This window comes from Rana temporaria, chromosome 2 (genome assembly GCF_905171775.1).
Source record: "Rana temporaria chromosome 2, aRanTem1.1, whole genome shotgun sequence".
NCBI classification, from domain to species: Eukaryota; Metazoa; Chordata; class Amphibia; order Anura; family Ranidae; genus Rana; species Rana temporaria.
Window position 1 is genome coordinate 429,134,387 of NC_053490.1, and position 18,611 is coordinate 429,152,997.

Sequence of the window (18,611 nt, forward strand, 5' to 3'; positions counted from 1 at the left end):
TCATTTTTCACTATTTTTACTGCCATCTTCTTCCCTCTAATTAGAACCCCCAAACATTATATATATTTTTTATCCTAACACCCTAGAGAATAAAATGGCGATCGTTGCAATACTTTCTGTCACGCCATATTTGCGCGGCGGTCTTACAAGCGCACTTTTTTGGGAAAAAAATACACTTTTTTTAATTAAAAAATAAGACAACAGTAAAGATATCCCCATTTTTTTTAATATTATAAAAAGATAATGTTACACCGAGTAAATTCATACCCAACATGTCACACAAAATTGCGTCAGCTCGTGGAATGCCGACAAACTTTTACCCTTTAAAATCTTTATAGGCGACGTTTAAAAAAAATCTACAGGTTGCATGTTTTGAGTTACAGAGGAGGTCAAGGGCTAGAATTATTGCTCTCGCTCTAATGATTGCGGCGATACCTCACCGTTTACATATGCGGGCGCTGCTCACGTATGTGTTCGCTTCTGCGCGCAAGCTCGTTGGGACGGGGCGGGTTTTCTGGCTCCTAACTTTTTTAGCTGGCTTAGATTCCAAGCAAATTTGTCAAACCCTGCTTTAAATAGAAGCAGCAACATTGGTACAGCACACACACCGAATAAAGCATTCAATATTGTATTTATTTAAACCATCTCAGATAAAAAAAAGACTAAAATAAATAAATAAAAATGATTGATGCTAGTATTGGTTTATTAAAGTTTATATAAAACCTTACAATAAACGTCTCTTTGTTGGTCCTTTTTAGTCTGTAAAATATACCCGTGAAAGTGTTTTAACTGTTTGATAAGTTAATAAAAATGCTCGCTGAAAATCTTGTGACTGTCATCAATTACTATATTCTGAGAACTACATTATGTGTTGAGTTTAGATGCACTTTAAGATAGTGTCAAATTTAATTGGCAATGAAAAGGAGTAAGTACTTTGGCTAACTACTGCTAAAAATAATTAAACCTAATTTCATCAGATTTTTATAAGCTGGTTCCCTGCAACGGTTGGACTGATTAGTCAGGGTATGTGGTGCAATCGTTTGCCAACTGGGAATCATCCGCAAGTGGAAAAATATGTTCTTATGGTAATTACATTGATCAGAGTATGCGGCTGCCGTATAAGCTATTTCTGCCCTGACAGGTTCATGTTATGTTTTCTGGGTGGAAAGGCAAAGAATACAAAGATGCCAAATTATAAGGCAGTTATTATAAGGAGAATAAGCATGGAAACTATGGCTGACTATAGTGTTTGTTTTATGCAGTTTACATAAATATAATAACTATAATCATGGTACTTACTTAAAGAGAGACTGGGGATGCTGCAGTGTCTAAGATCTTATGATCCAAGATATACAGCTATGAGACCATAGGCACAGGTGTACCTAGGCTAGGGTGACCAGACGCCCCCAGGCCCTGAACCCACAGGAAATCTGTCCCCAGTTTTGTCTCCGCGTTGTAGGACTGATCCTGGGTGAGTGCACCGCAAGCTGGGGAAAATGGCGTCCGGCCCTACCATGGGTCCCGCTGGGCCCATTGGGTCTTGGGCTGTCTCGGGAAAGGGAGGGGGCGAGCGACGTATGATTATACAGAGCGGGATCTCCCACTTACCCGGCTGGGAGACAAGGCCCCGCCTCCTGGGCCAGCTCCCATGATAGGCAGCACACTGGTGATGTCTCTGTATAATATGTCTAATCTCCTCTAATTACCATACACTGGTTAGACTGCATTGGTGACCACAGGTAAGACTGAGCTGATGGGCACTGAACAGGCTGAATTGATGGGCACTGAACAGGCTGCATTGATGGGCACTAAACAGGCTGCATTGATGGGCACTAAACAGGCTACATTGATGGGCACTAAACAGGCTGCATTGATGGGCACTAAACAGGCTGCATTGATGGGCACTAAACAGGCTGCATTGATGGGCACTAAACAGGCTGTATTGATGGGCACTAAACAGGCTGTATTGATGGGCACTAAACAGGCTGTATTGATGGGCACTAAACAGGCTGAGCTGATGGGCACTAAACAGGCTGAGCTGATGGGCACTAAACAGGCTGCATTGATGGGCAATGAACAGACTGCATTCATGGGCACTGAACAGGCTGAATTTATGGGCACTGAACAGGCTGAATTTATGGTCACTGGTGAGACTGCATTAATGGGCACTGATCAGGCTGCATTGATGGGCACTGATCAGGCTGCATCGATGTGCCCTAATCAGGCTGCACTGATGGGCACTGATGGGGCTGAGATAATTTGCACTGGTGGGGCTGAGATAATGGGCACTGGTAGGGATGCATTGATGGGCACTGTTCAGGCTGCATTGATGGGCACTGGTGAAGCTGAGCTGATGTACACTGGTGAGGCTGCATTGATGAACACGTGTGAGGATGCATTGATGGGCACTGGTGAGGATGCATTGATGGGCACTGGTGAGGCTGCATTGATGGGCACTGGTGAGGCTGCATTGATGGGCACTGGTGAGGCTGCATGAATGGGCATGGATGAGGCTGTGCTGATGAGCACTGGTGAGTATAATACACTCTTCAAATGTGTTAAAAAATGCATGATTTTCTCATTTATGAACAAGAAAATAATGACGTTATGCGGTTGGGCTGGTATAATAATGCTATGGGGCTGATATGAAATAATTTACAGAAATAACATATATATCATACAATAATAGAATCATTACATAAACACATACCCCTCACACTGCATATATAATTTAAGGAAAATATGCTTATAAAATAGTTTACTGGTTGCCAATAAAATAAAAAAAAGTCCCAGAATTTAATTTAAAACCGTAATCTAGACGCAGTCATACACCAGGAAGTGCACTGGTGTATGAATTTTTTTTTTTTAAAAACGTGAAAACATTTCTGGGTACCATTTGGGTAAATCTTGACTTTTTGAGTTTAGGTCCAGATAAAACTCCAAGCTAAATAAAAATGTTGTTTTCTAAAACAATAGGCGGTTGCTTGTCTGATCCTCCCCTCCTTCCACTGTCCCCAGTATATTTCCTGATATAACAGAGACAGGGGACAGGCTGCACATGCTCAGTTTGGTGTGTATTGCTAGAGAGTTCCAGATAGAGGGTCAGGGGTCCTGCATCCTGATAGGACAGTCAGTGCAGAATGAAAACTCTTCCTACAAGCTTTAACCAGACACTGATAGAAGTCACAAGTGAATAGTGAATAGTGAATGGGGTGCTCAAATCAATCACCATATATCCAAACAAACGTGTCTCCTCCACCAGAAGTGCAAACCGCTCACCTGAACGTATGGACCTCTGAGTGAACAGCAGGTCAGTCGCGCTGTCCCTTAGAAAGGGTAATAATTAGATATCTTCACATAAAATCCTTCTCTCCAAGGTCCTTAAATGATGGATGATCTCCAAACACACTCATGGAGGAATAGGGTCATGAAAAGGTATAAAGGAGGCTGTCCTGACACGCGTATCGGACAAAACGCGTGCGGGGTGCTTGGATTGATGTCAGGATAGCCACCTACCTGTTTTTTATTCATGTATGCTTCCATTCCATGCACTAGGACATAATGCTATGTGTGTGATCTTATGTGAAGATATCATCTTATTATTACCCTCTCCACCAGAAGTGCAAACCACTCACCTGAACGTATGGACCTCTGAGTGAACAGCAGGTCAGTTGTGCTGTCCCTTAGAAAGGGGGCACGCGCGCGACCCCACGGCTGGGTTTAAAGGGCCACGTACAGGTACGTGGATGTGCCCAGCCGTGCCATTCTGCCAACGTATATCGGCGTGAAGGGGTTCTTAAGTGGTTAAAAACGAAAGTAAATTATAAGATTTCGAATCGTTACAAATAACCGCAATGTATTTAGAAAAGTACAAATCCATTCGAAGCACGTTAGGCAGCGCCATTGTGAGAGAGACACGGAAAATTACGAATCAACAAACCAAAAAAAGTTCCGAATCAACGAAATACAATGTACAATGTACCGAAAGTATGAATTATAAATCAACTAAAAATAAGGCTTACATTAATACGAATCATTCCGTTTCAACGAAAAATGACGCTTGCGAAAATACGAATTCGTCCGAACACGAGAAATCCCATTTAGCAAAATTACGAATCAACAGGACAGAAAATAAACTGAACTAAAGAAATTTTTTCCGTTGTGCACAAGTCTAAAAGGGGGGGTGCCCCGACGTCCGCACTTTGCGGATGGTGGTTTTCCCCTGCGAAATGTGATGGTTGTCTATGCTTGGGCTATATTAAACGTGTCCTCTGATGCCCTCCCCTCAGTATCCTTCCCCTTTCCCCCTTTTTTGCTTGTTTCCTGTTCCCCCCCTGGCCTCTTATCCTTCCCTCCCTCCCTGACTGTTGTGGCTTTGTTGTGAAGTCATAGGGGCAGATCCACGTAGAGCGGCGCTTCTCTCCGCCGGGCGTAGCGTATCTAAGATACACTACGCCGCCGTAACTTTTTTCGAATCCTCAAAGAATTTGCGCCGTAAGCTACGGCGGCGTAGTGTATCTTTGGCGGCGTAAGGGCGCGGAATTCAAATGGCTGTGATGGGGGCGTGTTTTATGTAAATACGTTGTAAACCCAAGGTAAACAACGTTTATTTTGAACGGCGCATGCGCCGTCCGTGGGGGAATCCCAGTGCGCATGCTCGAAATTAAACCGGAACAAGGCAATGCTTCCGACGGTGACATAATTCTACGCAAATCACTATTCGCGAACGACTTACGCAAACTACGTAAAAAATTTAAATTTTGACGCGGGAACGACGGCCATACTTAAAGGGGAGGTTCACCCTAAAAAACACTTTCTCTAATTACACTGGCCCCCCACATTACAATACGATTATGCCTGTTATGTTTTTTTGATGCTGTACATACCTTCGTACAGCTAATTCACCCATGGCTTCGGGGTTGCGAGTCCCGCGGGAGTGGGCGTTCCTCACATGCTGGTGATTGACGTTTTGACAAAAAAACAGCTCCCCCCGTCGCGTAAGCTGCGTCACGACTGGCGAAAGGAGCCGAACGGCGAGTCGGCGCTATACTGCGCCTGCGCATCGCCGTTCGGCTCCTTTCGCCAATCGTGACGTGGCTAACGCGACAGGGGGGGAGCTGTTTTTTTGTCAAAACGTCAATCACCAGCATGTGAGGAACGCCCACTCCCGCGGGACTCGCAACCCCGAAGCCACGGGTGAATTAGCTGTACGAAGGTATGTACAGCATCAAAAAAAAACTAATAGGCATAATCGTATTGTAATGTGGGGTGCCAGTGTAATTAGAGAAAGTGGTTTTTAGGGTGAACCTCCCCTTTAACATTGAGTACGCCACCATATAGCAGCTTTAACTATACGCCGGAAAAAGCCGAACGCAAACGACGTAAAAAAATTCGCCGGCCGGACGTACGTTCGTGGATCGCCGTAACTAGCTTATTTGCATACTCGACGCGGAATTCAACAAAAACGCCACCTACCGGCCAGCGAAAAAAATGCACCTAAGATCCGATGGCGTACTAAGACGTACGATCCCAGATGCCGTCGTATCTTGTTTTGTAGATACAAAACAAAGATACGATGCGGGAACATTAAAATTACGCGGCGTATCAATAGATACGCCGGCGTAATTCTTTTGTGGATCTGCCCCATACTGTTTTTGTCTTTTAATTTGAAAATAAAAATAAAGATTATATAAAAGAAGGGGGGGGGTAAACCTCCTGGGGCTGAAATGGTTAACAGAAGTAATATAAAATATCAGCATGGTATTATATGTTTTAAAAAAAGGAAATAAATAACTACCTCGAAATTAGATTAATTTTTTTCTATCACTATCGAGGATGTTTTAAAATTATTATTATTATTTTTTTGGGGAAAAGCAAGATTTAACACGCAAAATGCACCATATATCCCAGTGTGGTGGTCATGTCAAAACGGTCCATATGGCGTTTATGGGACAGCATTATTTTTGACAGCCTTTGATACATCAACTCAGCTGCAAAGTGTCCCTAGAAATAATTTCCAAATGTTGGCTACCAAGCGTGGGATAAAAGAAAAAAAAAACAATGAAATGTTTGATCTGCATCTAAAGAAAGTGAATCAAAATGCAAGTGAGATTTTACGGATTATAATGGCGTATCGCAAGCATCAAAAGAATTGGAGAATCAAGCCAGCGGCTTTTCAGCATCTGTTCTTGAGCTTTGTGCCACACACATACACCGTGCCTTTGTAGGATTCCAACAATCTCCGAAAATCAGCATTACAAAAACACGAGGGGATAACAGCTTAGAACAGGGCCAGCAGTGCATTGCTGGGATCTGACAGAGGAACAGCTACTGAAGGTACACATAGCTTAATAATGGAACTGTATCCAGTGATTTCACAGCAGGACTCCAAGGAATGGTAAAATTCCAGCAGTGACATCACTAGCAAGGTTCAACAATACAATGACTATGACTTCAAATGGAGATATAATAATAAAAAAAAAAAAAACAAGTGCAGACTGGAATCGTATTCAAACATCAGCGGCTTCTGATTTTCTGTTTTCTTTTTCAACGCTGTTTCTTCAAGACATTCCTTATGTAAACAGCGTAGCCGCTTCATCAAATCCTTTAGCTAATTCACATACTTGCACGGTGCTAAACACACAAGAGTATTTTTTCTTCTTCTGGTGGGTGTGGTTTGAATCATTCAAAAGTTGTTTGAAATAACTTGTTGCGTTTTGCCTTTGAGCAGAACAAATGTAAGGCCATTACTGCTATTGATCTTCACTGGTATGCGGTGGTGTAGCTTTAAATCAATGTAAAATGAGGAATTATTAAGGACATTAAATGTCCTTGTAAGGGCCTCTGCGAACTAGTGAATTTGCAGAGCTTTTATGATTGCTCTTGTGACCGCCGAGACACAATTAAGTGGATTTATTAAAGGCAAGTGCATTTGCTCCAGAGCTTAGTAAATGTCAGCTCTGCTGACTTTCATCATCCAATCATGTGCAAGCAAAAATGCATTTTTTTTTTCATTTTCTTGCATGTGACTAAGTATTATTTGCAAAGTGAAGCTTTGCCTCATTTACTAAGCTCCGGAGCAACTGCACTTGCAAAGTGCACTGGGGGGGATTTACTAAAACTGGTACAGACAGAGTCTGGTGCAGCTGTGCATAGTAACCAATCAGCTTCTAACTTCCACTTGTTCAATTAAAGCGTTTGTTACCCTTAAAAAAATTAAATAATGGACCCTGTTCCCTTAAAGTGGAGGTTCACCCACAAATGTTAATTTTTAACCTTAGATTCATGCTCATTTTGTCAAGGGGAATCGGCTAGTTTTTTTAAAATCGAAGCAGTACTTACCGTTTTAGAGAGCGATCTTCTCCGCCGCTTCCGGGTATGGGCTGCGGGAGTGGGCGTTCCTTCTTGATTGACAGGCTTCCAACAGGCTTCCGTCGGTCGCATCCATCGCGTCACGATTTTCCGAAAGTAGCTGAACGTCGGTGCGCAGGCGCCGTATAGAGCCGCACCGACGTTCGGCTTCTTTCGACTACAAGTGAAAATAATTTTCACATCTCAGGGAACCCCTGATAAAACCTTTCATTGGGGGTCAGTGGGAACAATGCCCCTTACTTTGGTGGTCAGTGAGAAGAATGACATTTTTTTACAGTGGTGGTAAGCATGACACCCTTACAGAGAGCTATAAAGATCATTGGTGTCATACCACTGGCTTCTCTTAGGCCGAGTACTCACGAGCAAACATGTCCGTTCGAAATGTCCGACGGGCTGTTTCCGGCGTACAAGGCTGTTTTTTCATTTGGCCCGCTGGCTTGTACACACCAGCGGACGATATTTCCCTGCGGACCTGAACGCGTGCACGTAATCCACGTTTGACGTCACTATAAAGGGAAAGGCCAAAGTCAATGGCGACGCCCTCTGTTCCGCTTTTGCTAGTTACGGCTTTGCTCGTGTTAGTGAAGGTTTGGTTAGAGCTGATTCGCGCTTCTCGGTCTCCAGGCTTTAGCAGGTAGTATTTTCTCGTTCAGTGCGTGTGCTTGTGGGTACGTAGTTGGCATTCGGGTACAGGCGTGCAGTTCGTTCTGCTTAGCAGATTCGTACTGTGCGTTCGTATCTGTGTGTCGTGCGTTCTTTGCAGGTACCACTGGATTTGATTGTGCTTTCTGTTGGAGTGTGTTCTTGACTGACCAGCCGGCCGGTTTGAAGCCATGATGGAGCAGCAGCGTCAATTTTCGCGAGTTGGTGCTGTTTATGGGATGGCTGCTGGATATGTTCATTATTCCAGTACTTTGGCCAGAAACAGGGGGCGGAGGCGTTTCTGGACCAAGAATTGGTTGCGCCAGCGTGACCAGTTCTCACATATGCCTCTGCTTAGGGAAATCCAGGAGAATAATCCTAATGACTATAGGAATTTTCTCCGCATGACGGACCCCGTATTCAACAGTCTGCTGGATCTTCTGTCCCCCTATATCACGAGGCAGGACACTGTGATGCGCCAAGCCATCACGGCCGAGCAGAGGCTTATTGCCACGTTGCGGTACCTGGCGACTGGGAGGAGCCTGCAGGACCTCAAGTTCTCAACAGGCATCTCTCCGCAGGCGCTTGGGGTCATCATACCGGACACGTGTGCTGCCATCATCAAAGTTATGCATGAGGAGTATATTAAGGTAAGTTTCCTGGCTGTAATAATGTGGCCAACTAACTTTTTATTTTATTTCCCAGATATGCTGTGTGTTTAACTAACGTTCCCTTTTCTCACTATGCATGTTGATATCAGCTTTTACATGTTCTTTTTATTTTGGCCTACCTGCATATTTTGATCTTACCCAATATTAACCTGTCCAGCATGCTATCTTCGGGCCAACCCCCACCATGCCACTATTTTTTTATTTTTTTGGTTTTCTAAAAACAGTTTAAACACCCCCCACCCCCCCTTCAAAGTGTTTTTGTCCCCATCAGAGGGCTGTGGAGTCTCTTATTAATTAATTGGCCCTATATATTTGTGCCCCGAAATTCTCCCTTCATAATTTGCAAATGCTATTTAAAAAATGTAAAGTTGCACAAGGATGCTTGTATGATTATGTTTGCAATGTTTATGTGCCAAAGTACTAAATCTCTTTTTTTGTTTGTCCCCACAGCTACCCTCCACACCACAGGAATGGCAGTCTGTGGCTTCCCAATTTGCCGAGCGGTGGGATTTTCCTAACTGCGGTGGAGCAATAGATGGGAAACACGTCCGCATTGTGCCCCCACCCCACTCGGGGTCCTACTATTATAATTACAAGGGTTATCATAGTATCGTGTTGATGGCGGTGGTGTCGGCACAGTATGAGTTTCTATATGTGGACGTGGGGAAGAACGGCCGGATGTCAGATGGGGGAGTGTTCGCACGGACTGATTTCTATGATCGTCTCCAAACTGGTGGTCTGGCATTGCCACCAGATGAAGATAATGTGGAAGGACTTCCGTTTGTGTTCCTAGCGGACGAGGCTTTTGGCCTTGGACCTCACCTAATGCGGCCTTTTCCCCAGAGGACCCTCACCTCAGAGAGGAGTGTGTTCAATTTTCGGTTGTCCAGGGCTCGGAGGGTAGTCGAGAATGCCTTTGGGATCCTCAGCAACCGGTTCCGCCTGTTCCTGACATCGATACATTTGGCGGAATATAAATTGAACACCGTTATATTTGCCTGCTGCATTTTGCACAATTTTCTACGCAGGCACTCCCAGACGTACCTAGCCTCCATGGGCTCTGAGGCAGGACTACCCTCAGAGAACATTCCTGGCCTGGACACTGGTCGCGCTGGCTTGGCCCCCCAATCTGCTCGTGAGGTACGCGACAAATATGTTGAGTACTTCATGGGTCGGGGGGCCATTGCTATGCCAGATCATATTTCTTTCTAATTCGGCCCCCAAAGAAAGGAATATTCTCACAACTAATAAATAATTAGACCATTGGACTTTATACAGTTGTTTGTCATTACTGCTTTTTCTCTATTTTTCTGTCTTCCAGGTTATCTCCAAAAATAGTGCACTTCTAGTGCCAGATTTACTTACTCAGATGTATTAACTAACCACATTTGCACATTATTCACTCATCTACTAACTGGGTATTCAGTCTAGAAATAAGAAGCCACTCTTTTTTCTGCTTTTGATGTCTCATTTTTTTTTTTTATTTTAGTCATTTTTTAACAAGAAATGTGTATTTTTAGGCAGAAAACATTTCCTGCAAATTCTTGAGACAAAATATTGGCTTTTAATTATTTATTTTTTTGTCTTTATTGACAGTGATTATCAATAATAATGATCGAAACACAATGTAAGAATAATTTCACTGAAACTATACGCAAGAATTTTTGGGCTTGTCATTTGTTTGTGTCTAATTTTTTTAACAAGATTTTAACACAACACAAAACATTTTTTTTTTTTTACAAAAATTAGTTAACTTCTTTCTTTAGGTGAGATTTATTGTTCGTTTTGTGATCTGAAAATGGAAACATTTACAAACCAAAAAAGATCAACACCAAACAAAAATTTAAAAAATGAACAGCAGTCAGTCATATGGATGGTGTGCTTTCACACTGGAACACGCCAAAATTTCTAAATGCACACATTCAGTGAAAACTCGCCAAATGTCATTGGTTAAACAGACAAATGGCCACATGTGCTATCTGACATCATGGGTGATCAATGTCTGTGTTTTGTGGGAGCAAACCCTTCCTCTCAACTACTTGAGGATCGAGGAGGGGTTTGTACCCACAAAGCACAGACAATAGATAGTCTGTGATGGCAGCTAGCACATATTGGCACACTGTGTGTGCATTTAGAAATTTTGGCGTATTATAAAGTACAAAAATTAAAAAGGGTTTTGTGGGCGGGGGATGGGCGGGGGATGGGATTCTGTGGTTCAGTCTTTGACACGGCCCATCATGTCCATGATATTTTTGTAATTTTGGTTGATGACTAGCATCCTTTGTCGCATGTTCTCCATTTCCGTGCTACACTCTGAAATGACATTTCGCACATTCTGCTCCATGACTAGCATCCTTTCCTGCATAATGTCCATTTCCGTGCTGCACTCCATTAGTTGCTGTATAATGATAGAAGCACTTGCACGTGAAAAATGTGCTACTCCATCTTGATCCCCTAAAAAGAAACAAATTGGCATTCAAAATATGTAAATAATTTCCAGCCTATCTGCATATGTTTGGCCCTATTAATATAGGGGTGACACTGACCTGATGGCCTGATAATTTCCACATCCCCAATTTCTTCATCTTCTATCACTCCTCCTTCTTCCACCACCTCCCCATCATCTTCTATCACTCCTCCTTCTTCCACCACCTCCCCATCATCTTCGACTCCTCCTTCATCCATCAATCCACCTTCTTGCAATTTGCCAAATTGTTCTTCCGCCACTTGCCCTTCATCTGATATAAATTCTAAGTCCAAAATAACTTCTTCCTCCTCTCTTCCTTCCTCCTTTCTTCCTTCCTCTTCTCCTTCCACATCCTCTTCTCCTTCTACATCCTCTTCTCCTTCCACATCCTCTTCTCCTGCCACATCCTCTTCTCCTTCCACATCCTCTTCTCCTTCCACATCCTCTTCTCCTTCCACATCCTCTTCTCCTTCCACATCCTCTTCTCCTTCCACATCCTCCTCTCTTCCTTCCCCAGCCTCCTCCTGCTCAACATGTGGAGGTGTTTGATTTTCCGGGTGTCTGGCCCTCTCTGCCTCCTCCAATTGCTGGCGTCTTCTTTCCCCTATAAGAAATAATAAAAAACAAAAGGTATACTCATCAGCACACTGATATTGGATATCATAAATCGCACACATTGCATAGACGATACATTTATGATGATTTTTGGTTGTTTATTCTTTCAGCAATCCTCCATTTTTGGCGTAGTTCTAGGCCAAGCTCTGATCCTGCCCCTTTTTTGCAAAGAAGTGACACAAATGGATGTCCCCCCAAAACATTAATTCTCGTCGACCCTCCAAATAAATATACTTTGATTTTTGAGACACAGGTGCTTTGCATTTCAAGATGTTAAAACATCAGCTTTATTTGCATTTTGGAGAATGAATCTTGTTTGCCTGTCACATTCACTCAATTTAATTTCTGTGATTTTGCTATTCAACAATGTTGGAAAACCAAGTTTGGGGCCAGTCAGCCATGTCCAGGTGTGTTGTTCCTGGAGTAACGTCACATTTTTGCTAAACAATTTCATATTACGCGTGTTTACTATTTCACAAAATTTGTTTAAGGTTGTTATTTGACATAAACACAATACAGTATCTACACGTGTTCAAAAGTAAAAGCAGGCCAAGGAGGCAGATGTGAAAAAATACATGTCAACACATTATTGCAGACATTCCCCCCCCCCTTAAATAATATGGACTTACTTTTACGCAGAATTTTGAGGATCTTCTTCATGTGATGTGGCTCCCTCAATTTTAAATCGGACCAACGCTTCCGTAGTTGCTCCTTTGACCTGGTGACACCAAACATTCTCCTCATTCTCCTTGCCACCTTGTCCATTATGTGTGACTTCCTACGGTTCGGTGTTTTGTAGGGCCCACATTCACCATCATAATCCTTCCTCCTCATGATGTAAACCAACTCCACCATTTCTTCGAACGCCATATTAGTGGCTTTATATCTTTTAGGCCTGGATCGGGACGGTCCAGCCTCTGTCCCTTCACTTGCGCCATGAGAGCTCCGTGCCCGCTCGTGTGACATCGCCATCTTTCCTTCCCACAGAGATTAGGGGCGTGGAAACGAGGAAATGTCCCGTCAGGGGCGGAGATGAGGGCGGGGATTATTGCATATGCGGAGTGTCGCGAATGCCAACAACGTATTGACGTAGGTTACGCGGAGAATATTCGCGCGATTCCAGAACCTACACAGTTAACGCCATATTTACTTTTTCAATTGATTAGGGGCATGGCAAAGGTGACGAGGGCGGCGTTTCATACATACGCGGAGTGGATAAAAGGCGCTTGACGTGATTACGTAGGTTACGTGTTAATTCAGCGAGCGGAAGAAACGAGGATTGTGAGAGAGGCAGGTAAGAAATTTAAACATGGGATCAGCAGCGGGCTCTAAAATGTAGAGCAATGGGATGGGGGTTTGGTCTGTTGGTTGCACAGTTTTATTAAGCTATTATGTCTCTTGGATACCAGAATGTGATTTTCATACCCAAATGCTTTTGTAGACATCACAAAATAGAGAGATCAAAAATGCTGTGACTCATTAGTAATTATGTAGGGTGTATTCAGATCAGGCCAAGTATTGTTCTGTGTTGGTTGGACAGAGGTCATTAGGAAGTTTCTTTCATGTAATCAATGCTGAGGGGCAGGATATCTACACATGCAATAGTGCCTTGATGAATGCTGTCATTTGTAAGAATTGTGTATGGTTGTAGATTTATATTATTTCCTGCAATGTAACCAAAGGGGCGGCATGTTAAAAAAAAATGTTAGCTAAAACCAACCAATGGGGCAGAGCTGGCCAGCATTTTCAAAACAAGAGACACTGTGTTTGTATTTCTATATAGGTACTACTTTTTTAACAACATATTCTATCAATGTAAATGCTGAGGCTTTTTTTAATTGTGTTTTTGGTTTCTTTTCATTTTTTCTATCTAGAATAAAAAAAATAAAAAAATAAATTCACAATGGATCTCCTGCAGAGCCAAGACATTATCCAGCATTTGCTGGATAAATTTCGGGAAATGCCCATCCTGTGGGATTCAAAGCAGGACCATTACCACAATAAGGACGTACGAGCGGCAGCACTTGAACAGCTAGCAGCATACATGAGGACATGGGTGCCAGAATGCAGTGCCAACATGGTGAAGGATAAACTTGCCAACCTCAGGGGCACATATAGGAGAGCGTACAAAGCTCACCAAAAGCAGCTAAGATCTGGAGCAGCAGCAAGACCACCAAAGGAACCCAAGCTGTGGTATTACAACCAGATGTCATTTTTGCGGGATCAACTGGAAGGCAGGCCATCAATGTCGAGTCTGAATCCCAACCTTTCCTCCACGCTACCTCCCAGCGGGACTTCCCCAGATCACCACAGCCCTGCAGAGTCGGATGAAGAGGGCCTGGCTGACAGAGAGGCAGATCTGCGCCTCTACGATGATGAGGTATAGTAGTTTCATAACTATTTATGTAATAATATTAATTATTGTTTGATTCTTGACTTGATATTGGTTAATAAAATACAAGCTGGGAAGTAAAAATCTAAAATCGTGGGCAAACAAATAGGTGTCAGGGATGACAACTGCAGGGGTCAGAGGGTGAGTCTGTTTTCAAGTTTAAATTCAAGGCAAAAAATAAGATTCAAGCATGAAAATGTGAGTGAGTATATTCCTAAATATATTACAACATGTCCCTTTTTTTTACACAGGAAGAAGAGACCAGCCAGGAGGTGGCAGATCCTCTCCTCACTGACAGCCAGGCCGAAGGGGTCAGTGGCAGCCAGGAGGAGGCCGGGCCCAGTGGCGTTCAGCAGCTCCCCAGGACAAGCACCACCAGCCAGGCTCCTCCACTTTATATTAGGCCACCAGGCCGTAAGAAGAAATTGGGGGCAGTGGAGGAAGCCAGCCTGAAAATGATTCAGGAGGCGAGTGCCATCATGAGGGCCCCCCTCAACCCCACTGAGGCCTACAGTGCCTCCGTGGCACATGACCTGAATCAAGGCACGGAGGAGCAGAGGCAACTGGCAAAGGGCGTGATCAACCAGGCCCTTTGGTGGATGCAGAGGGAGCTGCTGACCCCAGACACTGGGCTATGTGACCCGGCCCGGCTTGCTGAACACCATTCTCCTGCTGCCACATCATCCCCACCTGCAAGGGCCCAGGGAAGACCCGCTGGAAGGCAGCCTGGAAGGAAGGTTGCAAGGAAGAGGAGACGTTGATGCCCTGCCTTCCATTTGATCCCCCACAAATGGCATCTTGTTTGGACTACCACAGCTTGGGTTGCTTTGGTTATGTGCTGCTGCTTCAGATTTTATTTTGTGTGCTTCCTGAGGTTGGCTAGTTTATCCTTCACCATGTTTGAAATGCAAGTTTGCATGTATGTTGCTAGCTGTTCAAGTGCTGCCATTCTGTTTTTGATCCTTTTTATAATTTGCTCAAATAAAAGCCTTTTTGTTGATTTGAAAAACGTGCCTATTGTTTGTAATACTGTGGGTATTATTTTAGGCATCAAACATTACAAATAAATAAAATGATTAATCTAAAATATTCACTAACTCATGTGGGGGGGGGGGGGTCATTTGGTGTGCCAACATGGTAGACAATTTAAACAACCTTCAACAAAATCATGTTAAATATACAAACAAAAGCTAAATCAAAACTATTTCCTATTAAAATATTCTAAATGGTGACATAACTATAAACACCTAAAGAAAGTGGGAAAGATAACCATTAAACATTAAAAGCAAAAAAATTGAAATGTGGAGGACCACTAAAAATATGATACGTCGGGCCAATAAAATTTTGCAAAAATCTTACTACATCACAGCTAACAAATGTCACTTTTGAGTATGGAACAACTCAGTTGAAATAACATGAGCTAAATAACTGATTAGTTATAGCAAGAGAAGAATGAAGAAAACGACGGCATCAAGCATTGGTTATTGTGTGTTTTGCTTCAGTGTTCTATTGCTAGAATTAATCTTTCTATTGACGAATGTGCCATATCCCAAAGAAACGTGAGTTTTACCTGAACGAGCGCTCCCGTGGCCTCATTTAGTCTGAGCATGCGCGGGGTTTTTGTACGTTGGTTTTGTGTACTCACCACCAAACATGTACGTTCGGACAGGATTTGAGCGGACGGTTTTAAAACAAGTTTGGAAATAAATGTCTGCTGAAAAACGGCCCGGCGGGCAAATGTACGGTGAAATTCTGTACGCTCGTAACTACACACGACCAAACATGTATGCTGAAACTGGTCCGCGGGCCAGTTTCAGCAAACATGTTTGGTCGTGAGTATGGGGCCTAAGTGGCATTGGCTCAGAACTATGTAGGCACCATCAAATAGGAGGTAAATCAGCCACAGCTCAAGGAACCACTAGCCACCTCTGGAGGAACCCTGGTGAGAATGGCTGCCTTAAAGCATGAATAACAGCACAGTGCTTGTGCTGTGTAATTTGGACCCTTGTATAACCTAAAAAACCTGGCTGATCCTACCTAGTTCTGCCCTCCCCATGGGTGTCCGCTGAAATTTTTTCAGGGGGGGGGGGGGCGCTTCGGCAGCAGCAATACACAGTCACATCTAACCCTGTCTTCGACCGCTAGCTGGGGTTTAAACCCCCCTCTAGCAGCCGAATAGGATGGATGGTGTCAGAAGGGCAGTGGGCGGTGTTAGAAGGGCAGTGGACGGTGTCAGTATTTTATTTTATTTTATTTTATTTATTTTAATAATTTTTTTACAAATTTATTTATTTTTACATTTTTTAACAGTCTTGTTGGGGGGCTTTGGTGAAATATCAGGGGACTAAACAGACCCCTGATAGCTCACTTTTAAAAAATAGAAAGGGACTGGGTGTGAATTCTCCAGTTCCTTTCTCTGAGGCATAATAAACATAGTAAATTGGAACAAATATACTCTCTGTGTACCAAACTTTTCCTGATTCCCTCAATCTCTGTGACTGGTCCCCTGCAGCTTCTGTGAAAGTTGTGACAGGCTGTGGTAGCACTAAATCATCCTCATTGTACCATACAGGGTTAATGTTCCTGTATAGTATGCAATGATGCTGAGGCTTTGGGTTGAGGAGGAGAGCAGTGCAGCTGGCTGGAACATGGAAACATAGAAGTAAAAGTGGTAATTTCCCCCCAGCAGTGCAAGCAGTGGCGGTTCGTCCATAGAGGGCGCTGGAGCGCCGCACCCTCTGGCTCCCGCACACACCACTGACTAATAACATTGATTCGTGCATTGCATGAATCAATGTTATTGTCGCCGCTGGCCAGATTCAGATGGTCGGACTCGGATATGAGTGCCGACCACCTGAATAGCGGCAGCTGGTTGGCTGTACGGAAGTGCCTATCAGAGCCAGCGGCTCTGATAGGCTTTCTACCGGGGTGCGTTCCTTGGATAAGACTGACAGGCGTCTCAGCCAATCAGGTTGACCGCTTCGGGCTATCGGTAACCTGATTGGCTAAACAGCCCGGGACACACACAGCCGACACCGCCGCCAGTGACACCACACCGCCGCCACCACCGCCCAGGTATTGTGTCTTTGTCTGATCGCACACAGGGCTGAGCATTCACACCACCAGCTTCCAGCATCCGTGCTTTGTACTACTGCACGTGGGTTGTGTCAGTGGGCTCCCCCTGTGTTGTGTGTGCGGCTCCTGGGCATGCATTTATAGTTTATAGCATATAAATGGTATTTATTGTTTATAGAATATTAATGGCATTTATAGAATATAGAGGGCATTTATAGTTTATAGATGGCATTTATAGTTTATGCTGGCATGGCACAGTGGCTGCGTTTGATGGCATGGCACAGTGGCTGCGTTTGATGGCATGGCACAGTGGCTGCGTTTGATGGCATGGCACAGTGACTGCGTTTGATGGCATGGCACAGTGACTGCGTTTGATGGCATGGCACAGTGGTGCGAATTGATGATGGCATGGCATAGTAGCTGCGTTTGATGGCATGGCACAGTGGTGAGAATTGATGGCACAGTGGCTGCGTTTGATGGCATGGCACAGTGGTGACAATTGATGCACCAGCCGCCACTGAGTGCAAGGGTGGACTTTTCCCTTTCCCGGAGGTGGGCTGTATTCTGTATGTGTCTTTATACTCATGACAATGTCAGGAATATATTGCGACTTTTCAGGTTCTACATGGAAAGTATTCCACATTATTAAAAATAATATATTTATATGGTGTGTGTGTTTGTGGAATGCATCCATGTGGAGCCTGAAAAGTGCAGTCCACTCTGACTTCCAAGGGGGGGGGGGCAATTGACCCACCTTGCCCTATGGAGTGGACGCCCATGGCCCTCCCCCCTATAAACTGACCATGGTTTATTATGGCTGATGAGCCCTGACACTGTGGTCAGTTTACATGCCTCTGTCATCATAGTTACATAGTAGGTGAGGTTGAAAAAAGACACCAGCCCATTAAGTCCAACCTATGTGTGTGATTATATGTCAGTATTACCTTGAATATCCCTGTATGTTGTGGTCGTTCAGGTGCTTATCTAATAGTTTCTTGAAACCATCGATGCCCCCCGCTGAGACCGCCGCCTGTGGAAGGGAATTCCACATCCTGGTCTCATGGAATAAAGACTAGTAAGCTGCATATTTTGGTTCTTGGGTTTAGGTGCAACTAAAAAAAAACAGGTTTCTCCATCCACACAAACAAGATGGATGGAGGAACTCCCCCCTGCCATTGAAACATTGTATTCTGACAGCGGGGCACCCGCTACTGTCAGAATACACTGATCTGTGGATGCAGCTGATTGGCTGCAGCTGCTGATCAATGGAATATTTTCCAACAGGTCCCTTTGACAGAAGTCGTTTAAACAATCGACTTCTGTTAAAGCGGAAGTAAACCATCCATAAAACAGTTTCATTTCTGGCACGTCCTGGAAA